Below are 19,044 nucleotides of genomic sequence, written 5' to 3' on the forward strand. Positions count from 1 at the left end.
GGCTACAATGCACTTATATATATGTCTATATATACATATGTATTTATGTGTTTATATATGTCTGTAAATACATATATATACACATATAAATACATATGTACACAAACACACACACACACACACATATATATATATATATATATATATATATATATATATATATATATATATATATATATATATATATATATATATATATCTATGTTAAAGCCCTTTGTCTGTCTTTTTTTCTAATGAATGAATATTTAAAAAGAACAATGATAATTTGAAGCACAATTCTATAGAGCTATATATATTTTTTTTAATTACAAATAATTTTCAATTTGTTCACACACCTAGTTAAAAAAATCCAATGAGGCCCTTGATTTGCAATTGTTTGGTTATATTATATTTAATTAATTAATAAAATTGAGTTAATTACAGATAGAACTGGTATAAATTGGTACATTTTTTAGCTGTACTCTTCCTGAAACAAAGTATCTATGTTGTTATTTGCAAAAAAACTTATATTTAATAAAATTATCTCTAGCAAAAGCAGATGGGCTATACCATGCAATAATTTCAAGGATACAATGCATGCTTCATTATGTTGCTAATAGTTACTTGTAAAGGAAGCACAAGTTACTCCAGAGGATTCATTTTAATTTGCAACACATATGTTAGACATACAGCATAAGAATCGTCTAGTGGTTAGGTTGTAATCAAAGAATATTCAAACTATTTCCTTTCCGAAGAAATTAATTAAATATCCCATATCTTTATGTATTGAACAAGAAAATAACTTGTATCTGCATAATATAAAGCTAATGATGTCATTTATAAAAGCAGTTGCACATTCTACTCAAAATTTCCATTTTGTTTCATGAAAAATGTCAAGTAAATGCGTTTTAAATTTAAATGGAATCTAATACAGCTGTTTCTGATGTTCATTGGATGGTAGACATTTCCTACTACAGCTTGATTGGCTGCTCTGTACTTCTTGTTAATGCCCATTGGTTGATAGTTTTTTTTCTGCTAATAGACACTTTAGCATTAAAAGAAATTATACAACCGATACTAATATATGTGTTTAAATTGTAACAATTAGTTTAAAGGGACATCAAACTTCTGTGTACAACTACCTGTAACATGGTTACTACTCATCATTATATTGTTTTTCATCCTGTGCCTGCAACTTTCTTTCAAGCCGGTCTTTTATTTCTGCCCCTTACAAGAGCCAGTTAGTAAAGTTCTGCATCTTCACACAGGTCGCCTCCACCATGTAGCTTAAAGGAACAGTGTACTGTAAACATTTTCCTATCTGAATTATGAAAGTTTAATTTTGACTAGACTGTCCCTTTAAGTATAACCAACAGCTTAGTGCTTTTTTATTAGAAGCATAAAATAGACTTTAATAGCCCTTTAATGATTCAATGATCATAATATGCTTTTCATCCAGTATATCAGTCAACAATTAACAATTTGTTGTACTCTTCATTACCATATTTAAAGGGACAGACAACATCAACATTTTTATCATTTAAAAATATAGATAATGCCTTTACTACCCATTCCCCAGCTTTGCAAAACCAACACAGTTATAATAATATACTTTTTACCTCTGTGATTACCTTGTATCTATGCCTCTGCAAACTGCCCCCTTATTTCAGTTCTTTTGACAGACATGCATTTTTAGCCAATCAGTGCTTGCTCTTAGGAGCTTCACGTGCCGGAGCTCAATGTTATCTATATGAAACACATGAACTAACACCCTCTAGTGGTAAAAAACTGTCAAAATGCTTTCCGATTAGAGGCGGTCTTCAAGGTCTAAGATATTTGCACATGAACCTCCTAGATTTAGCTTTCAACTAAGAATACCAAGAGAACAAAGCAAAATTGGTAATAAAAGTAAATTTGAAAGTTGTTTAAAATTACATGCCCTATTTAAATCATGAAAGATTTTTTGTGACTTTACTGTCCCTTTAATATACTTTATAACATTTAAACCTATACATTTCTGCCTGTGTCTAAGCCACTATAGACAGCCTCTTATCACATGCTTTTATTAGCTTTTCACAACAGGAGACTGCTAATCCATGTGTGCCATATAGATAATATTGTACTCTCTCCCGTGGAGTTATGCATGACACTGCACTAATTGTTAATAGAAAATAAACAAATAATCATGTAATCAGGGGGCTGTCAAAAGAGGCTTAGATACAAGGAAATCAGGGGTTAAAAGTATATTAATATAACCATGTTGGCTGTGCAAAACTGGGAAATGGGTAATAAAGGGGTTATCTTTTTTTAAACAATAACATTTTTTGAGTACATTGTCCCTTTAATAATGATCACCTTAAATAGTCTTGCCTTCATTTTATTTGTAATGCTCCCTTTAAAAAAATATTCAATTATTAAATTCAATTAAAAATGTATTTGTGGATAGTTTGACTGCATTAACTGGGCTAATATAAACCTTTTGCACCTTTCACCATATCCATGACACCAATGAAGACTACAAGCTGTTTCTGATGCTGGAATATACATGCACACACATATAGTTATCCCTTTGTTTATGCCAGGGTTCCATTCCTTTAGTAGTTGTTGCACAAAGAATATTTGTAAAATGAACCTACTTTATAAAAAGTCATTATAGGGTTAAAATGACATTGTGTAATCTGTTAGGTCATTTTTACACTAGTGATGATGTAATGCCCTGTGTTTAACCCCTGTTGCTGATTGGATCAGTGGTGGCCTTCCACTTGGGATCAGCAGTGCTCTGTAGGTCCCCAACATGACTTTACATAATTCTATGTGTTTAACCCCAGTAAAGAGGTTTAAAACTTCACATTACAGCATCACTAGTGTTAAAATGACATGTTCCAATGGATTTGAACGTCATTTTAACGTTATAATGAGACTTTAAGTTATATGTTATGCACTCTCAAAACTGATCTAAATAATATAATAATAATATATCTAAAGCTATTAAATGTGTGCTATGACTGCCATAAAATCTAAAACATTTAGCTATATGAGTTTTCACACTGTAAATAAGCTTAAAGGGACAGTGTAGTCAAAATTAAACTTTCATGATTCAGATAGAGCATGCAATTTTAAGCAACTTTCCAATTTACTCCTATTATCAATTTGTCTTTGTTCTCTTGGTATCTTTATTTGAAAAAGCAATAATGTAATCTTAGGAGCTGGCCCATTTTTGGTTCAGCACCTGAGTAGTACTTGATGATTGGTGTCTAAATGTAACCAACAATCAGTGAGCTCTACCCAGGTGTTGAACCAAAAACTGGGCCGGCTCCTACGCTTATTTTTTTGCTTTTTCAAATAAAGATACCAAGAGGACGAAGAAAATTTGATAATAGGAGTAAATTAGAAAGTTGCTTAACCTTGCATGCTGTATCTGAATCATGAAAGTTTAATTTTGACTAGACTACCCCTTTAAATTTTATATAAATACTATATGTCAAAAAACTGTCCCTTCCAGTCCCTTCCTGTTCAAAAAATGTCTTAATAACCGAGTTACAGGTAATTATATATTGCTAGTAATTTAGCCTTTTGAAGAGAGTTTGCACAAAGTGTAATATGTAATTTTCATGCATCTCCCTTTTAGGTGGGTGCTGTCAGTTCTGTCACTGTTGTTATATTGTGAATTGGTGTAAAACAAACCGTTGTAAAATGAGGAATTTTTTAAATGTCTTTTTTCAAATGCCACTGAGGTGACTCAGTTTGTTTTAAATTGTCCTTATACTTTCAATACATAAAGTGATTCAGTGCTTTAAAGGGATATTTTAAATCAAACAGCACTTCTTTGGTAAAAAAACAAAACAAATATGTTAAATCAAAGTAAATATGAAAAGATTGTATAAAAAACAGCAAATAACTTACTTGTTTTCTTGCAAAATTAGCACTTAGAGAGTCTCAGTGTAGCCCCGTCCCCAGTGTTTTAAGAGCAGAGGATGTTCAAAACCTAAGTTTTTATTCTGTCAGTTCTGGGCATGAGCAAATCTGACTCCCTGTTATTTTGTCCAGGGGTTAGCAACCTTGACACCTCCGATGTTTTTGGAACTACATTTCCCATGATGCTCATACAGCCTAAAGAGTGTCTCAGCATCATGGGGAGTTCCAAAACATCTGGGGTACCAAGGTTGCTGACCCCTGATCTAGTCCATTCACTAGCCTAGAAGTTTTATGACATCAGGCTAAGATAAAACTTCCTGCAAATGCCTCCTCCTCCATGTAAGGGCTGTGACATGAAGCTCAAATGCAGTGTAAAAACCAAAATATAAGGTAAAATCCATTTAAATATATTAATAATACATATTGTAATGATTTCTATTAAAGGGATAGTCTAGTCAAAATTAAACTTTCATGATTTAGATAGAGCATGCAATTTTAAGCAACTTTCTAATTTACTCCTATTATCAAATTTTCTTCATTCTCTTGGTATCTTTATTTGAAAAAGCAAAAATGTAAGCTTAGGAGCCAGCCCATTTTTGGTTCAGCACCTGGGTAGTGCTTGCTGATTGGTGGCTACATTTAGGCACCAATCATTAAGTGCTACCCACATGCTAAACGATGATGATAATAATAAAAATAGTAAAATTCTAGATCAGTGAGTGTACCTTAAAAGGGACATAAAACCCCATTTTTCAATTATGATTCAGATAGAGCATCCGATCTTAAACAACTTTATAATTTAATTATATTTTCAAATGTTCTTTGTTTTCTTATTATCCTTTGCTAAAAAGCAAAAAGATAAGTTTAGAAGTGTGCACGTGTCTGCAGTACTGTATGGCAGCAGTTTTGCAACAATGTCATAGCTTAGCAAGAGCACTAGATGGCAGCACTATTTCCTGTCAGTAATGCTCCAGAAAGGTGCACGCTACCGATTTAGATATCTCTTCAACAAAGAATAACAAGAGTACAAAACAAATTTCATAATAGAAGTAAAATGAATTTTTTTAAAAAAATTGGATTCTCTATCTGAATCATGAAAGAAAAAAATGAGTTTCATGTCCCTTTAAGTGTATTTTTTCCCCCCCTGTAATTATTTAAATGTATTAGAAGTGGTAGCATCAATACTATATTTCCTGTTTGTCCGCTAATATAAGTTTATCACAGTGACAGTCTGTATATTATCTTTATATTACACAATGAACTTGTCAGATGTTTTATTATAGAAATACATGTGACCTCATACTGGCAAAGAGCATCTAATACCTAGTAAGGACAAAGACAAAAACAGGGCAATTGGTGGGCAAGTTTCTGAGACAGTTGGGAAGCATAACAGCAAATCCCACTAAACCACTTACTATGAAAAACAGAATTAGAAAATCATGGTTACACTTCTTCTGATCTGTCTCAGTTTATTAGGAACCATTACAATAATCTGCCAAAATCTTAATTGGATTTACTACAATAGACTTATGTTACACAGATAAAAAAAATAATGATCCAACAGGTCTCAGTTTATATAATAGATTGTTAGGATAATGGGAAAATTATATTTATTTTTAGTGACTTGACATGTACTAGTATTCCTACCAAAAAAAGTTGAAAATGTAATTAATTTTGTACTTTCATTAACTTTAAGCATTCATACAGTCAATTAAATTAAAAGAAATTCAAAGTATTCAGATGATTAGCAAGGATTAGATTTGTCAGGTGGTCCCAAATATTCTTAGAAACATGATGCACTTTACTAAGAAAAAATATTATAATACATTCCCAAATTTAAAAAGACAGGAAAACATGAGGTTAACACAAAAAGTTGTTATTTTACCTTCCTTACTTTTAGTTATAAAGTTGAGACACTGGGGCCAATTTAAAAAATGTCTGTCCAACATGATCCGATCAGCAGATCATGTCCGACAGACATCGCTGAATGCGGAGAGCAATACGCTCTCCGCATTCAGCATTGCACCAGCAGCTCTTGTGAACTGCTGTGGTGCAACACTGCCCCCTGCAGATTCGCAGCCAATAGGCCGCTAGCAGGGAGTGTCAATCAACCCGATCGTATTCGATCGGGTTGATTTCATGCGATCTCTGTACGCCTCCTTAGAGCAGGCAGACAGGTTTACCGCTGCTTCATAACTGGTGTTTCTGGCGAGTCTGAAGGCTCGCCAGAAACACGGCCCTTCAAGCTCCCCTATGGAGCTTGATAAATGGGCCCCTATGAGAAATTGCTCCTGCGCCTTTAAGTTTATCTTTGCTAGTTTAAACCACAGTCAATTCAAATAAGCTGAGCTTGCAAAGAAAGCAGACATCTTTATTTTATCATTATTTTTATACACAATGGATTCTTTATCTTATCTCTGTCTGTATACACAAAAAACAGTAGTAATTAATACACTCGAGTAGGTAAAATGGATCGTTGGGAACACATTAAAAGGGAGAAAACCTTACAGTGCACCGTTTTTTTAAACGTTTGCTAAATAGTTTATGCCTATTCTAATTAACATTGCTGATGAAAAAGATTCTGTTCTACAATATAAGGAAATTACAATTCTTTCTAATGACTAGTTTAGTTCACTGCACCAACATCAGTTTTATAACGTGTTATAGGGGGTACTCCCTTCACTTTGTGCCCCAACAATGTACAACTGGACATGGATCACAACAATTAGATTATATTTCTTTACTACCAAATAAAATGTAAGTCTGCTCAGAGGTATACAAGGCTGCCAGAATTAAGAAAAAACATTTGCCGTGTTGATAAAGAACAGAGCAGTAAACCTGATGTTCGATTAACCACTATAGAAATGATAACATTAAAGGAAGCGTCTGGGACAACTAGACATTGGGCCAGATTTACAGGCGCCCGTTATACTGCTGAGTGGCAAATTTTTGTTTGAAATTCATGGAGGCTCATTTCACCTATATTTTCCAGGGTTTCATTAGTGGGCATTTCTTCCATTAAAATGATGGTAAACTCTCCCTTTTTTAAAATCAGATTCAGAATGTTGGGGATATTTTAGTTGGAGTTTCATTCATCAGTTGTAATGAAGTTGCACTATAACTTACTTTTTAATATAGATATGAAATTCAAATACCTAGCGCTCTGCCGCAAACTTCATAAATCAATATTTCTGTGAGCTAACAGTTTGAATTAAACTCCATCTAAAAGATAACTAGCATTCTGGATCCGATTTTAAAAAAGGGGAGAGTTTACCATCACTTTAAACTATATATATATATATATATATATATATATATATATATATATATATATATATATATATATATATATATATATATATATATATATATATATATATATATATATATATATAGATATGTTAAAGGGGCAGTCTACTCCAAAGTTTTTATTGACTAAAAAAGATAGATAACACCTTTTATACCCATTCTTCAGCTTTGTATAACCAACATTGTTACATTAATATGACTTTCATAACCTTTAAAACTCTAAAACTCTGCATGTTTATAAGCCCCTGCAGACCACTTTATCTAGGTGCATTTATTAGCTTTTCAAAGCTAGACAGAGCTAGTTAATATGTGCCTTAAATAAAAGACTGTGCTCCCTCCTGTGGAGTTATGAATGATTCAGTACTGGTTTGCTAAAATGCACTTTTGTAAATAGCACTGAGAAAAGGAGGCGGTCTGCAAAGGCTTAGATACATGGTAATCACAGAGGTAAAAAGTATATTAATATAACTGTGTTGGGTATGCAAATTTGGGGAATGGGTAATAAAGGGATTATCTATCTTTTTAAACAATAAACATTCTGGAGTAGACTGTCCCTTTCAAGGGACAGTGTATACCAATTTTCATATTATTGCCTGTAATAGACAGTACTATAAAGAAGAATATAATCAGATATTGATCTAAAAATCCATTATAAAACATTTTAAAAACATACTTAGAAGCTACCAGTTTAGCACTGTTGATGAAGTTAGGCTGGGACACCCATTGAAATGGGCTGAGAAAGCAGAAAGAGCATAAAGAGCATATGAAAATCAGATTATACAAACAATAGCAGCACAAATCTGTAGACCTGGGTCTACATCTGATACTTTAGGGCTTGGTTAGGAGTCTTAAAATCAGCACAATGTTATTAATCTATAGTTTTGATTTTTTTTGTTACAAAAACACTTCCAGATGGGCTTTATAAATTGATCATCTACAAAACATTTATGCAAAAAAAAATCTTGTGTACAATATCTCTTTAAGTATATCTTACACTGGAAACAAGAACCACTAAGAGTTACACACCAAATAGGAAGGTGCTTAACATCAAAATGTAGAACACTAAAATAAATAGAAACTCAAATGTATTCAATCCTAATCTCCAAAATAAAAATAGCAGTGACAAATAGTACCATTTAGCATAAAAACATGCAAATAAAGTTTGTTCAAAGTCTCTGTACGTCTGCTGTCTGTATGTACAATTACACAATTAAACAATTGACCACTAGAGAGAAGGGCCTGTCAATCACCCTAAGCAAGTGTGTTTGGTGTGATTTCAATCCACCATCATTAGACCGCTGCTTCTTACATTGCGGGAAGCCGGCTCACAAGTGTGAACCTGCCCCGCAAGGGCTCATAACAAGCTTACACTGCTCAATACATTGAGCCCAATGACTCTATTGCCCATGTGAAGTATCTCAAATTGCTATTTCAAAGCTGTTTTTATTTTTCTGTTTTAGTTAGTTCTTAAAGTTTTTTTTTAAGGTTTTAAATGTGTTTTTTGTGTTCTTGACAGTGACAATTGTTCTATGTGGTGAGAAAAAGGTTGCAAGATAGAAGTAGCTTAACTGATTTCAATAGAACTGAATTTGCCACTCGCTGCCCTGACGAGGTGCGATTACCAATCTTCAAAACATTCTGCAATTTTCAAGTGGCGGTTATCAAGTGATAAATATTGGTTTCACAAATTAGAGGAACTTAAAGGGATATTCCAGCCAAAATTGAAAACCACATGGGTGCATATCGGTATTGAACAGAAGCAATTTTGTAATATACATGCATTAGCAAAAAGGCTTCTAATAAAAGCTATAGCTGTTTCAAAAGTGTATTTAAGTATGCACCGTGCACCAGCATTTTAAACACAACACTTGTTTGAAGAGCCTAAGGTGCTTGTACCATCTGGTAATGACTCATTTGTGAATTGCTGGCATGATACAAGCACCTCTGATGATCTGAGCAGCTGCATTATTTAAAATATGGGTGCTGTGAAAATATCTAGCTATGCTTCACATGCACGTGCAGAGAAAAGTGTTAACACTAAAACAGTGATAACTCTTAATAAAAACATTTTTTCCCAGTACATGTATATTGCAAATATGTTTCTAATCAAAAACGCAATAAATCTATGTGCATTTATATTTTGACTGGAATGTCCCTTTAAAGGGATAGTCTAGTCAAAATTAAACTTTCATGATTCATATAGAGCATGCAATTTTAAGTTTCTAATTTACTCCTATTATCAAAATTTCTTCGTTCTCTTGGTATCTTTATTTGAAAAAGAAAGTATATAAGCTTAGGATTTGGCCAATTTTTGGTTCAACACCTGTGTAGCGCTTCCTGATTGGCGTCTAAATGTAGCCACCAATCAGTAAGTGGTACCCTAGTGCTGAACCAAAAATGGGCCGGCTCCTAAGCTTACATTCTTGCTTTTTCAAATAAAGATACCAAGAGAAGGAAACATTTTTTGATAATAGGAGTAAATTACAAAGTTGCTTAAAATTGCATGCTCTATCTGAATCATGGAAGTTAATTGTTGACTAGACTATCCCTTTAACATTCATATAAGCTGATGATTTGCAGCTTGTTTGCAAAACGTAAGAAAAAAACCCAACACTTTGAAAATAATTAGTGAGCAGGAAAACGCTTTTAGAGATCAGAAACAAGATGAGTACAAGGAAACATTAGAGAATTCAACTTCTTTAATGAGAGAAGCTTAAAAGGCAGAGTCTCACATCCACCATTCAATAGACGCTTATGAGTTTCCTTTACTGATAAGGCACAAAGTAGATTAAAGAGTCTGTGACTTTGTATGTTTATTTGTTTTATCAGTGACCACTGAATTTTAAAGTATATTTTGCACTTAAAACAACAACGTGGGAACTTAAATTACATACACAATAGGTTCTTTCTTATTGAATTTAAAGGAGCTTTTCTCGTACTTTTAATACACTCAGTCTTAAAGTGAATGTCAACTTTCATGAATCAGTGCCCAGGTTTTTTTTAAAAAAAACTGTTAAAACCAGGGGCACTTTCATTCATTAAAGTTTACATTGCACCGGATTTTACAAATACTTACCTTCTTTTCCTGAAACACCAGATCGCCGATTGCCCCGCCTGCTTCTTCATGCTGTACTAACACACCAATGACAAAACCGTCTTCCTCCAATCACGGCATGGCCTCACCAGATGAACACTCCTGGGGGGGAAGCCGTGATTGGAGAGAGACTATTTTGTCATTGCTGACAAAGTACAGAGGACCTGAAGGCGTGGGATCGACGATCTGGCATTTCAGGAGGAGAAGGTGAGCATTTGTAAAATCCGGTGCAATGTAAACTTTCATGAATGAAATTGCCCCTGTTTTTAATAGTTTTTTTTTTTTTTTTTTTAAATGGGCACTGATTCATGAAAGTTGACATGCACTTTGACCAAAACTTACAAATTAAATAAAAAGATTTATAAATTCAAGAATATTTTACAGAATAATGCTATTTACTGTAGTAAATCCAATATATTTTCATTACTCTGTATCATGCCTTTTTGGTTAAGCGAGACTGGCTTATCTGATGCTAAAATGTTATTCTAGAATGAGTATTCCCAAGAAAAAGGAGTGTAATAAAATAATTTGTTGCAATGAAACTGCTGCTTTGTTTGATTAAACAAATCATACATATCAGTCAAAGATTTAAAGGGATACTAACCCCACATTTTTTCTTTCATGATTCAGAGAGAGCATGCAATTTTAAGCAACTTTCTAATTTACTCCTATTATGATTTTTTCTTTGTTCTAATGTTATCTTGATTTGAAAAAGCAGTAATGAAAGGTTAGGAGCCGGCCCATTTTTAGTTCAGCACCTGGGTAGCGCTTGCTAATTGGTTTGCTACATTTAGCCACAAATCAGTAAGTACTACCCAAGTGCTGAACAAAAAATGGGCTGGCTCTAAAGCTTACAGTACTGCTTTTTCAAATCAAGATAGCATGAGAACAAAGAAAAATTTATAATAGGAGTAAATTAGAAAGTTGTTTAAAATCTCATGCTTTATCTGAATCATGAAAGAAAGAAATTGGGTTTAGTGTCCCTTTCAAGGTTTAAAGATGAATTGTTTGTTTCTGAATTTTACTTCTTAAAGGGATAGTGAAGCTGAAATTATACTGTCATGATTAAAATTGAGCATACAATTAAAGGGACATTAAACATTAAATACATTTTATAAGCATAGTATTGAGGTTATTCCCCACCTCCCTAGTCGTGTGTGCTGCCATGATGAAATCTGTCTTACACTACATTCGAGTTTGCACATGGTCAGCAATTGCCCTTCATTCAGATACCTGCAGTTTAACCAAAGTTCCATAATGGCAGCACCCAAGATTAGAGAGAGGTGCATAATTTGCATTATCAGGTTGATTTATCAAGCTGCGGTGGACAGGGGCGTACATACGTGCCCCTGTCTGCTGCAGCTCACCTCTGGTGGGCTGAATTCCGCTGCCAAAATTCAGCATTGCACAAGAACGCAATTTTGCGCTCTTGTGCAACACCGCCTCATGCCCGCACACAGCCAATCACACGCGGGCAGGAGCTGTCCATATGTGAATATTTGCACTTGAAAAGTCTAAAGCATAAAAGTCTCTCCACTTCCAATAGCAAGTTCCAGTTCAAACACAGAGTCACCGGCCGGTGTATCCTCCAAAAACCACTACGCGTTTCAAGAAGAGATCCTCTTCAAACTGTTAAATCTCCCTTTAAAGTGAAGGTAAAGTTAACTCTATCTCACTTTTTAATAACACTTGTCCCCCTAATTGAATATGACTTTCATTCATGAGTTTGTAAAATTCTAATTATAAAGTCAGTTTTTGCTGTTTATACTCACAATTTTTGGTTCGGCAAATTCAACACGTTTTTTATTTTTATTATTTTCCATCTCTGGTTATGTTTTTGCTTCAGCCTATTGAAATTCTGGCCGTAAGGCGGCCGTCAATCTACGTCATCCACCTCCCGGATGATATGCTCATGCGTTCAGAGTTATTTGTTGTACATGCGATACAAGCGCGCTCCCGTTTCGCGCATGACTATTTATATTTTTATTGAATTGCCGTAATACGTAATAGGCTTTATTGTTTGTTGCATCCTCGTGAATGCGCTTTGGTGACACGTATAGAGCGGGGAGGGACCGCTCTATACGTCATTGTCTCTAAAATAAGGAAATGGCTGTTGGGAGGAGTCAGGAACAAAACGGTAGGGAAAAATAAAACTTATTTATTATATAATTATAAAATCCTTTGGGGAAAGAAAGTTAGCGATTTAGTAATTTAAAATATGACTAATGCATTAGTGTATACGGATAGGTAATACTTTACCTTCACTTTAAGATGTGCAACCTTGCTTTGGAATTGTTACCTGATCATTGTCATATTTCTCTACATATCAGAAGACTTTGATACACGAAACATTTAAAGCCTTATACATTAAAAACCTAGTACTTTTGTTATCTGTTGCAGACATTAATGAAATCTATTGCACTTTTCCTCCACAAAGTACATGGAAAATACAAAATAATATTATGTTTTGTCACACATCTCTTGTACATCTGTCCACAAAAGCAATGTCAAACGCATAACAAGCAACAGATATGATGTTAACTGAAGATAATTACAGGTCTGCACTATTTCTACCCATCAGATTATACACTGCTTACCACATCTTTAGCAAAACCGCAAACAATATCAAATGAAAGCCGTCAATAGATTTTGATACCTAGAGATTTTCTTATGCAACTATTGTGTCTCCTGATAACACCTTGTAAAAGTATAAAGTTTCAAAGGCAAAATCATATTTCATAGATGCAATTAACTGGGTTTTTTTTAGTTACATAAGATTGCATAAGTCTAGAAATATATCCTGAAGTTGTTCATAAATTAAAGTTAAAGGAAAATAGTAGTGCGAAAATAAATGCTGTTAGAGAACTGTATTATTGCATAATGCCGAAGGGCAAGCACAGCTATTGGCTAATAGGTGGAAACATCACCTTATTGAAAAAATAGCTTTTTGCTGTGGGCTGCCTGATGTGCTCAGCTCAGCATAAACCTGCTGCAAATAAAGGTACTTTCAGCATAAAGTTTTTTATACTTCATGACTGAAAGTCTCCTTTATTTAAAGTACTGGTAAATCCTAGCATATAAATGAAATAATAAAGGAAAGGTATAGCAGAGACATAAACCAAAAACTCCATTACCTGAGGGGAAATGGCACACTAAAACGGCTTTTGGTATCTGTGCTGCCCAACAAGAATACCTTTAGCTTGCTTAAAGGGAAACTAAACCCACATTTTTTATTCAGATAGAGCATGCAATTTTAAGCAGCTTTCTAATTTACTTCTATTATCAATTTTTCTTCATTCTCTTGCTATCTTTATTTGAAAAAGCAGGAATAAAAGCTTTGGAGCTGGCCCATTTTAGTTTGAGAACCTGGGTTGCACTTGCTGATTGGATGGTTAAATGTAGGCACCAATCAGCAAGCCCTATGCAGGGTACTGAACAAAAAATAGGCCATCTCCAAAGCTTTTATTTCTGCCTATTCAAATATAGATAGCAAGAGAACAAATTAAAATTGATAATAGGAGTAAATTAGAAAGTTGCTTAAAATTGCATGCTCTATCTGAATCATGAAAGAAAAAAAAAATGGGTTTACTATCCCTTTAATATTAGAAATCCATTACCTGATGTGGAGTAGCCCACTAATATAACTTTTTGCAACCATGCTACCCAATTGAAATATTATTTACAATTTATTTGTAAATTAAGGGCAAAAACATAAGCATTATAGATAACACTAGATTGATAATAGAACTCATAACATTTGTTTTGCTCTCACATTTTTAATCTAGTCCTTAGTGTTTTAAGGTGTTAAGCACATAGTTAAAGTCTGCACACAAACCACAATGCATTTCTGCTCCTGAGCAGGATACAGATGGGGATGTATATACACTTTGGAGCTCTTTCCACCCAAATACCTTAAAGGAATAGTCTAGTCAAAATTAAACTTTCATGATTCGGATAGAGCATGCAATTTTAAGCAACTTTCTAATTTACCCCTACTATAAATTGTTCTTCATTCTCTTGATATCTTTATTTGAAAAAGCAAGAATGTAAGCATAGGAGAAAGCCAATTTTTGGTTCAGCACCTGGGTAGCACTTTCTGATTGATGTCTAAATGTAGCCACCAATCAGCAAGTGCTACCCAGATAAAGATACCAAGAAGAAAAATTGAAAATAGGAGTAAATTAAAAAGTTGCTTAAAATGGCATGCTCTATCTGAATAATGAAAGTTTAAAGGGAAATAAAACCACAATTTTTTATTTCTTGATTTAGAAAGAACATGCAATTTTAAACAAGTTTGTAATTCACTTCTGTTATCTAATCTGCTTCATTCTCTTGATATTCTTTGCTGAAAAGCATATCTAGATAGGCTCAGTAGCTGCTGATTGGTGGCTGCACTATAGCTGCTGCGTATGATTGGCTCACCCATGTGCATTGCTATTTCTTCAATAAAGGATATCTAAAGAATAAAGAAAATTAGATGCTAAAAGTAAATTGGAATGTTGTTTAAAATTGTATTCTGTATCTGAATCATGAAAGAAAAAGTTTGGGTTTAGTGTCCCTTTAAGTTTGACTAGACTATCCCTTTAAAACTTGAAAAAGCATATTTAATTCATTTTAATGTTTTACAAATGTTTTTTACTGTGTATTTAATGTAAAAATTTTACATTCTAATGTTCTTCACATAGTAGAAATTATTCTTTGTATTTTTAAATATCTATTTAGGCCGCAATAGAGCTAAATGCCCTTTTAAGGGCAATGCCCATACAAATGCCCTTTTCAGGGCAATGGGGAGCTTAGGTTTTTTTAGTTAGTATTTTTTTGGGGGGTTGGTTGTGTGGGTGGTGGGTTTTACTGTTGGGGGGTTGTTTGTATTTTTTTTACAGGTAATAGAGCTGATTTCTTTGGGGCAATGCCCCGTAAATGCCCTTTAAAGGGCTATTGGTAGTTTAGTTTAGGCTAGGGTTTTTTATTTAGGGGGGCTTTTTTATTTTGATAGGGCTATTAGATTATGTGTAATTAGTTTAAAGATCTGTAATTTGTTTTTTACTTTCTGTAATTTTAGTGTTTTTTTTGTGTGATTTAGCTAATTTAATTTATTTAATTGTATTTAATGTAGGGAATTTATTTAATTATAGTGTAAGGTTAGGTGCTATTGTAACTTAGGTTAGGTTTTATTTTACATGTAAATTTGTATTTATTTTAGCTAGGTAGTTATTAAATGGTTAATAACTATTTACTAACTAGTCTACCTAGTTAAAATAAATACAAACTTGCCTATAAAATAAAAATAAAACCTAAGCTAGATACAATGTAACTATTAGTTATATTGTAGCTAACTTAGGCCTAGATTTGGAGTTTGGCGGTAGAAGGGCTGTTAACGCTCCGCGGGCTTTTTTCTGGCCGCACCATAAATTTAACTCTGGTATCGAGAGTTCAAACAAATGCTGCGTTAGGCTCCAAAAAAGGAGCGTAGAGCATTTTTACCGCAAATGCAACTCTCGATACCAGAGTTGCTTACGGAGGCGGCCAGCCTAAAAAACGTGCTTGTGGACGATTCCCCCATAGAAAACAATGGGGCTGTTTGAGCTGAAAGAAAACCTAACACCTGCAAAAAAGCAGCGTTCAGCTCCTAACGCAGCCCCATTGTTTCCTATGGGGAAACACTTCCTACGTCTGCACCTAACACTCTAACATGTACCCCCGAGTCTAAACACCCCTAACCTTACACTTATTAACCCCTAATCTGCCGCTCCCGCTATCGCTGACCCCTGCATATTTTTTTTAACCCCTAATCTGCCGCTCCGTAAACCGCCGCAACCTACGTTATCCCTATGTACCCCTAATCTGCTGCCCCTAACACCGCCGACCCTATATTATATTTATTAACCCCTAATCTGCCCCCCACAACGTCGCCGACACCTGCCTACACTTATTAACCCCTAATCTGCCGAGCGGACCTGAGCGCTACTATAATAAAGTTATTAACCCCTAATCCGCCTCACTAACCCTATCATAAATAGTATTAACCCCTAATCTGCCCTCCCTAACATCGCCGACACCTAACTTCAATTATTAACCCCTAATCTGACGACCGGAGCTCACCGCTACTATAATAAATGGATTAACCCCTAAAGCTAAGTCTAACCCTAACACTAACACCCCCCTAAGTTAAATATAATTTAAATCTAACGAAATAAATTAACTATTATTAAATAAATTATTCCTATTTAAAGCTAAATACTTACCTGTAAAATACATCCTAATATAGCTACAATATAAATTATAATTACATTGTAGCTATTTTAGGATTAATATTTATTTTACAGGTAACTTTGTAATTATTTTAACCAGGTACAATAGCTATTTAATAGTTACCTAGTTAAAATAATAACAAATTTACCTGTAAAATAAATCCTAACCTAAGATATAATTAAACCTAACACTACCCTATCAATAAATTAATTAAATAAACTACCTACAATTACCTACAATTAACCTAACACTACACTATCAATAAATTAATTAAATACAATTCCTACAAATAAATACAATTAAATAAACTAGCTAAAGTACAAAAAATAAAAAAGAACTAAGTTACAAAAAATAAAAAAATATTTACAAACATAAGAAAAATATTACAACAATTTTAAACTAATTACACCTACTCTAAGCCCCCTAATAAAATAACAAAGCCCCCCAAAATAAAAAATTCCCTACCCTATTCTAAATTAAAAAAGGTAAAAGCTCTTTTACCTTACCAGCCCTGAACAGGGCCCTTTGCGGGCATGCCCCAAGAATTTCAGCTCTTTTGCCTGTAAAAAAAAACACATACAATACCCCCCCCCCAACATTACAACCCACCACCCACATACCCCTAATCTAACCCAAACCCCCCTTAAATAAACCTAACACTAAGCCCCTGAAGATCTTCCTACCTTGTCTTCACCATCCAGGTTCACCGATCCGTCCTGAAGAGCTCCTCCGATGTCCTGATCCAAGCCCAAGCGGGGGGCTGAAGAGGTCCATGATCCGGTCAAAGTCTTCATCCAAGCGGGGCAGAAGAGGATCTTCCATCCGATTGAAGTCTTCATCCAGGCGGCATCTTCTATGGTCTTCCATCCTGAGCGAAGCGGCAGGATCCTGAAGACCTCCAGCGCGGAACATCCATCCGGCTCGACGACTGAACAACGAATGACTGTTCCTTTAAGGGACGTCATCCAAGATGGCGTCCCTCGAATTCCGATTGGCTGATAGGATTCTATCAGCCAATCGGAATTAAGGTAGGAATTTTCTGATTGGCTGATGGAATCAGCCAATCAGAATCAAGTTCAATCCGATTGGCTGATCCAATCAGCCTATCAGATTGAGCTCGCATTCTATTGGCTGATCGGAACAGCCAATAGAATGCGAGCTCAATCTGATAGGCTGATTGGATCAGCCAATCGGATTGAACTTGATTCTGATTGGCTGATTCCATCAGCCAATCAGAAAATTCCTACCTTAATTCCGATTGGCTGATAGAATCCTATCAGCCAATCGGAATTCGAGGGACGCCATCTTGGATGACGTCCCTTAAAGGAACAGTCATTTGTCGTTCAGTCGTCGGGCCGGATGGATGTTCCGCGCTGGAGGTCTTCAGGATCCTGCCGCTTCGCTCCGGATGGAAGACCATAGAAGATGCCGCCTGGATGAAGACTTCAATTGGATGGAAGATCCTCTTCTGCCCCGCTTGGATGAAGACTTTGACCGGATCATGGACCTCTTCAGCCCCCCGCTTGGGCTTGGATCAGGACATCGGAGGAGCTCTTCAGGACGGATCGGTGAACCTGGATGGTGAAGACAAGGTAGGAAGATCTTCAGGGGCTTAGTGTTAGGTTTATTTAAGGGGGGTTTGGGTTAGATTAGGGGTATGTGGGTGGTGGGTTGTAATGTTGGGGGGAGGGTATTGTATGTGTTTTTTTTTACAGGCAAAAGAGCTGAAATTCTTGGGGCATGCCCCGCAAAGGGCCCTGTTCAGGGCTGGTAAGGTAAAAGAGCTTTTACCTTTTTTAATTTAGAATAGGGTAGGGAATTTTTTATTTTGGGGGGCTTTGTTATTTTATTAGGGGGCTTAGAGTAGGTGTAATTAGTTTAAAATTGTTGTAATATATTTCTAATGTTTGTAAATATTTTTTTATTTTTTGTAACTTAGTTCTTTTTTATTTTTTGTACTTTAGCTAGTTTATTTAATTGTATTTATTTGTAGGAATTGTGTTTAATTAATTTATTGATAGTGTAGTGTTAGGTTAATTGTAGGTAATTGTAGGTAGTTTATTTAATTAATTTATTGATAGGGTAGTGTTAGGTTTAATTATATCTTAGGTTAGGATTTATTTTACAGGTAAATTTGTTATTATTTTAACTAGGTAACTATTAAATAGCTATTGTACCTGGTTAAAATAATTACCAAGTTGCCTGTAAAATAAATATAAATCCTAAAATAGCTATAATATAATTATAATTTATATTGTAGCTATATTAGGATGTATTTTACAGGTAAGTATTTAGCTTTAAATAGGAATAATTTATTTAATAAGAGTTAATTTATTTAGTTAGATTTAAATTATATTTAACTTAGGGGGGTGTTAGAGTTAGGGTTAGACTTAGCTTTAGGGGTTAATCCATTTATTATAGTAGCGGTGAGCTCCGCTCGGCAGATTAGGGGTTAATAAGTGTAGGCAGGTGTCGGCGACGTTGAGGGGGGCAGA

General features: G+C 34.6%; 1 protein-coding gene across 2 annotated transcripts in view; it reads right to left on the minus strand.

Moving 5' to 3' along the window:
* The window catches only part of LOC128663663 (beta-4C adrenergic receptor), a 120,954-nt gene that overhangs the window by 59,109 nt on the left and 42,801 nt on the right, over positions 1 to 19,044 (minus strand). The window lies entirely within an intron of this gene.

This window comes from Bombina bombina, chromosome 6 (genome assembly GCF_027579735.1).
Source record: "Bombina bombina isolate aBomBom1 chromosome 6, aBomBom1.pri, whole genome shotgun sequence".
Classification (NCBI taxonomy): domain Eukaryota; kingdom Metazoa; phylum Chordata; class Amphibia; order Anura; family Bombinatoridae; genus Bombina; species Bombina bombina.